The sequence below is a fragment of the Bidens hawaiensis genome, unplaced genomic scaffold, assembly GCF_021521415.1.
Source record: "Bidens hawaiensis isolate Kalapana, Puna unplaced genomic scaffold, B.hawaiensis_p1.1 tig00087203_1, whole genome shotgun sequence".
Classification (NCBI taxonomy): domain Eukaryota; kingdom Viridiplantae; phylum Streptophyta; class Magnoliopsida; order Asterales; family Asteraceae; genus Bidens; species Bidens hawaiensis.
Genome location: NW_027504265.1, coordinates 1 through 6,036, shown reverse-complemented (window position 1 = coordinate 6,036; position 6,036 = coordinate 1).

Below are 6,036 nucleotides of genomic sequence, written 5' to 3'. Positions count from 1 at the left end.
TTTCTTTTCTTTTATTTATTTTCTTTTGTTTGTTTTTGTATTAGTAATCTTTAAGAAAGAAACTTTTTGGTGTTACTTAGTCGGTCATTCAAAAAAAATAGTAATCTTTTAAAAAAAATACTTTTTAAATATTTTTTTCATTTTAAACCAAGTTTCGGGTAAAACCGAGTAAAAGTCGAATGTTTCGTTTTAACGAGCTAGTCACTGTTCAAATCACCAAAGAAATTTCCTAACATTTTTAACTTATGTTTCATTTTATATTATTTAAATTTCTAAGTTTGTGGTGTGTTGGAACCAAACTTGTTTTAATACCAAGATCGAGTGGATTTACATTCGCTTAAACCCGAGTTTGAGACTTTAATTAATAAAAATTCTCAAACTTTCTTAAGCTACTGATTTTATTGAAGTGATTCATATATTTAAATAGAATTGTTTGACGAGTTTGAATAATACAAGGATATAAAATGAATTAAACAAAATTAAATACTCAAAAATACAAGTTTTTATTAATAAGTGTAACATCTGCCCGAATCCGACCCGACCCAGGTACCCGTTTCTCTGATCCGATCTCTTTCTTTTATGATTTAATATTTATTTATACTTATATTTTACTTTTAATAATAATAATATATTTTCCTTCCCGCCTCTTTCTCTCTCTTTCTTTCCGCCGTCCCGTCCCTCTTCCTTCTTTCTTTCCGCCTTCATTTCCCTCTTGTTGCCGTCCCGCCTTCTTTTCCCTCTTGTCGCCGTCCCGCCCTTAAGCCTTGTTTCCCTCTTTTTCTTCTAACTCTTTGCTTGTCCTTTGTTCCTTCCCGCCTAAGGTTGTCCGCGCAGCTCCACGCGCCAGACTCCTTACAAGGAAGCCTGCGTGAAGACCACCTGTTACTGCGATATGCGAGACGAACTGTCCCCGCAGCGCGCTAAGGATTTTAGTTCTTCCCGCGGCGCGCTATGGATACCGTTCTTCCCGCGACGCGCTAAGGAATATAGTTCTTCTCGCGACGCGCTTAGAATTGAAGTTCTTCCCGCGGCGCGCTTAGAAATATAGTTCTTTCCGCGGCGCGCAAAGGTTGGTTCTGTCTGCCTTCGCGCTCGCGCTCTCTTGACCTTCTGTGTCTGCCTTCGCGCTCAAGCCTTCTCGCGCTTAAACCCTTTGAGTTTTCTTCTGTTTAACCTAGCCGTTTGCTTTTGTGTTGTCTTATCTTCTGTGCTGTTGACCTGACCTATCTTATGTCTGAAAAGCCACTTTTGGCGCAGCATGCGCACCAACCCCATTGGTTGGCAGAAAAAGTGACTGACATTATCTTTTGAGATCTGCTTTTTCCATGCCTGACCAGTACCTTTATCTGACCCGCCCATGCCTGTTTACTGTTCCCTGTCAGCTTTCTCTTGTCCCCTGCAGCTGCCATATCTTTTGATATCTTTTGCTTTTGGAATCTTTTGCTTTTTGGAGATCTTTTCCCCTTTTCTAGGGATTGTGTTCCCTATGGTTTCTCTATAAATAATAACGCTATTTTCTTAACACTACACACACAAACACTTATTATCTTTCTCTTCCTTTGCTCTCTGCCGTTGTCCTTCAGCCGCCTCCTCTCTTTGCCTCCGTCTTCCTCCCTGTTCTGCCCTGCTTTTCCGGTAATATATATTATATATAATAACTTATTAATTATGCTAACTTATAATCAAGACTTAAAACAAATCATTAAAACAATAATCTTGTTTATAGGTTAACTTGTGCTTGTTTAAAGTTGGTTCTTGCTTTATCTTACACCGCATCGTTTATCATGTGAGTAATCTCGTACCTAATCCCTTTTTATTTTTAATGTTTTGGGATGTTCATGTGTTCATACAAACTTAGAGTCTTAAACTTGTTTATGAACTTTAGTCGCGCAGTATCCCATGTGTTGAGGACGTTTACTTGGCTGTTTATTTGTATGTGTGTATCATTAACCGCTTTGTTCGGCCTATTCCGAAGTTTTCATGGATCCATTAGATGAACACGGGAGACCTATCGTTTACGGTTTTCTTTGTTTACACTTGCACAGATGTTTTCTCGTTTTTGTGCTCAATTGGGAGCACGGATTGAACTATGAACTATGAGCTATGATCTATTTAGGCTTGATCACAATCTGATTGCACCCTTGTTAAACACCAGACATACACGTGTTGCGCGCAGATTTATTGTTATCTATGTATTGTATTAAACTTGATTTCTCACCAACACGCAAGTGTTTGACGTTTATTTTAACACATGTTCAGGGTTGCAGTAGCTGTTTTGGAGCTTGTGGACACGTAGGAAGTTCTTTATTTTGGACCTAGATTAAAATGTATCAAGACAAGTTATTGCTGTTCGAATATTATGATTTATAATATATTGATTTATGATGATTTATGTAATCTTATGTTTACTTTGCGCGTGCGCGAATGAATGTATTTATTAAATATTGACACCCAATAGTGTCACGAGTAATGAAACAATATGTGGCGCCCCGATGTATAATCCGCCTTTGGTCGGGGTGTTACAGATTGGTATCAGAGCTCCGTGACTTAGGATAGGTGGTTAGACGTAACGGCCTAGAATACCTAAGAGTCCCTTCTCGCGCATGAGAGAAATCTCATGTTTGCGCGCTTATTGTTAATTACTCGTTATTTATGAATATGCTCGCGCTTGCGCAGTATATGATTTTATGTTTTATTTCGCGATATTTCGATTTTTGTTGAATTTCGATTTTTATTGATTTTACTTACATATTCGTTTGTTGGATTTGAAAATCCGAAAAGTCATGGTGATACATGAATAGTTGATTTTCAATTTCCATTTACGATTATGTTCTGAGGTTGGAGACTTGAAAAGTCATGGTGATACATGAATTGTCAACCTCCAATACTCATTTTCTTGTATATTTTATATTGAGGATTGAAAAGTCATGGTGATACATGAATCGTCAATCTCCAATACTCGTTTGCTCGTATATTTTAAATTGGGAATTCGGAAAGTCATGGTGATACATGAATTGTCGATTCTTGATTCGAATTTGTTACCTTTATTAAGTCTGCATTTAGGGTCATTTATTTTACTTTAACTTTTGACAGTAACTAACTTCGCGAAACAAGCTTTACGATGACATACTTTGCGCTAAAACCAAGATATTAACTAAAATTAAAACTTTTATAGAATGCCTCCGCTATCTCGCCGCCATCTGAGGAGAAAAGCCTCGCGCAGACGTTCGCAGCAACGTTCCCAGGAAATGGCCGCCGCAATAGCCCAAGCCTTAAACCAAAACAATGCTAACACCTCTGGTTACAACATTAAGTCTTTTAACGCGGGTAACCCTCCAAAGTTCACAGGGCTTGAAGGAGCCACCGTGATGCTCCAATGGCTCGAGAAGATTGAAAACACTTTCCTCCACACCCAATGCCCCTCAGACAGACGAACCCTATATGCTTCCAGTGTCCTGGAATCTAGAGCGCTTACATGGTGGAATGGAGTAGCTCATGCGCGTGGCGCAGAAGCTGCTTCTAGCATGACATGGGAAGAATTCAAGGAAATTCTGACGCGAGAATTCTGCCCTCCCAACGAAGTTAAGCGCCTGGAGGAAGAATTTTGGAATCTTAAGCAGTACAGTGGCGAAGCGCGCGAGTACGCGACGCGTTTCCATGAACTAAGCCTGCTTGTCCCTCACCTTGTTACCCCTTCCCGCCGAGCCATAGAGAAATTCCTTGGGGGTCTCCCCATGGAAATTCAAGATTCTGTATGGGCCAGAAACCCAGTAACCCTCTCTGACGCCATCGAGTTGGCCGCTGTGCTCAGCGACAACCATGTCAGAGCAGGAACCCTGTTCCTGCGGGGATCTGAGAAGACCAAACTCACCAAGACTGTTCCTGAACCAACAGAAACCAAACCAGAACCCTCAAACCGTAACAACCTCAAGCGCAGGCGCAAAGCCTATGCGCTTACCAACCCGCCCATTGTCCAGCAACCCATCTACCAACCTCTAGTATACGCGCCTAACCCACTGTCAGCCTACCCAACTCCCCCTATAGTCCACAACTATGCCCTAACCAATCCCGCACTCCCTGCCCCGCCACCTAAGAAACCTTATACAGGAACCCAACCCTTTTGCCCAACCTGTAGACTTCACCACCCAACCCAAACCCCGTGTCGACAATGTAACCGATGTGGCCGCGTTGGTCACTCTGCCGAGTTATGTAGAGTCCCTTCCGCCAACCCAATTGCGCCAACACCACCAGTCTACCCGCAGAACCCACAACCAACCTACCAAAACCCACGACCCAGGTCGTGCTACAACTGCGGTGATCCCAGTCATTTCCGGAACGCGTGCCCGAGACTACAAGTGCAAATCACACAAGCGAATCCGGTGAACCAAATTTCGAACCAAGTGGCGCGCGGACGAGCTTTTAACATAACCGCGCACCAAGCACAAGCGAATAATGACGTAGTTAATGGTACATTTTTGCTTAACGGATTTTATGCTTCTGTGCTTTTTGATACTGGCGCCGATAGAAGTTTTATTTCTCGCGCGTTGGAGCAGAAGCTTGCGCGACCGCGCATCGACTTAAAAGAAAATTTTTCAGTTGAATTGGCTAATGGCGAAACTGTTTTAATTAACTCAGTGATTAAAGATTGCACGCTTAACCTTAACGAAAATGATTTTCTGATCGACCTCATCCCCATGCCTCTTGGAAGCTTTGATGTTATTATTGGTATGGACTGGCTCTCGAAGAATCGCGCCGAAGTTATTTGCGCCAAGAAGATGATTCGCATACCTCGAGAAAATGGTGATCTTCACATCTACGGCGAAAAACCCTCCCGCGGTCTTAAACTTATGTCTTGAGCCGAAGCCCGAAGGCTCATGCGGAAAAGGTGTATTGCATTTCTAGCCCATGTGGTTAAACCTGCTGAAGAAAAGAAGAAGCTTCGCGATATCCCTGTTGTGCGTGATTTTCCTGAAGTTTTTCCTGATGATCTTCCTGGTATCCCTCCCGCTCGTGAAGTCGAGTTCCGTATTGATCTTGTCCCTGGTGCTTCCCCCGTAGCCAAATCTCCTTACCGTCTTGCGCCCGCTGAGATGCAAGAATTGGCAAGCCAACTTCAAGAGTTGACTGCTAAGGGATTCATCCGCCCTAGCTCTTCGCCCTGGGGTGCTCCGGTGTTGTTCGTTAAAAAGAAAGATGGATCGTTTCGCATGTGTATTGATTACCGCGAGTTGAACAAACTCACCATTAAGAACCGGTATCCCTTATCGCGTATTGACGATCTCTTTGATCAACTCCAAGGTGCCTCTTGTTTCTCCAAGATCGATCTCCGCTCTGGCTATCACCAGTTGCGCATCCGCGATGAAAATGTTCCCAAGACTGCTTTTCGAACTCGTTATGGCCATTTTGAATTCTTGGTCATGTCCTTCGGTTTAACCAACGCACCCGCCGTTTTCATGGATCTAATGAATCGGGTGTGTAGGCCTTTCTTGGATAAATTCGTGATTGTGTTTATCGATGACGTTCTGATTTATTCTAAGACCAAGGCCGAGCATGAGCAACATCTTCGGTTGGTGTTGCAAAAGCTTAGAACCGAGCAGCTCTTTGCCAAGCTCTCCAAGTGTGAATTCTGGTCTGATGAAGTACAGTTTCTTGGTCATGTTGTAAACAAGATGGGTATTCATGTCGACCCATCCAAAATTGAAGCAATCAAGAACTGGATTACGCCGACCACTCCTTCTGAGATCCGTTCCTTTCTGGGCTTAGCTGGTTATTACCGGCGCTTCATTTCGAACTTCTCAAAGATCGCATTGCCTTTAACAGCTCTAACGCACAAAGGTAAATCGTATATTTGGGGCTCGAAGCAAGAAGAAGCCTTTCTAACGCTCAAGCGTTTGTTGTGTGAAGCTCCTGTCCTTGCGCTACCTGAGGGTAATGATGATTTTGTCGTGTATTGCGATGCATCCAACCAAGGTCTCGGTTGTGTTCTTATGCAACGAGGCAAGGTTATCGCTTACGCATCGAGGCAACTCAAGGTTC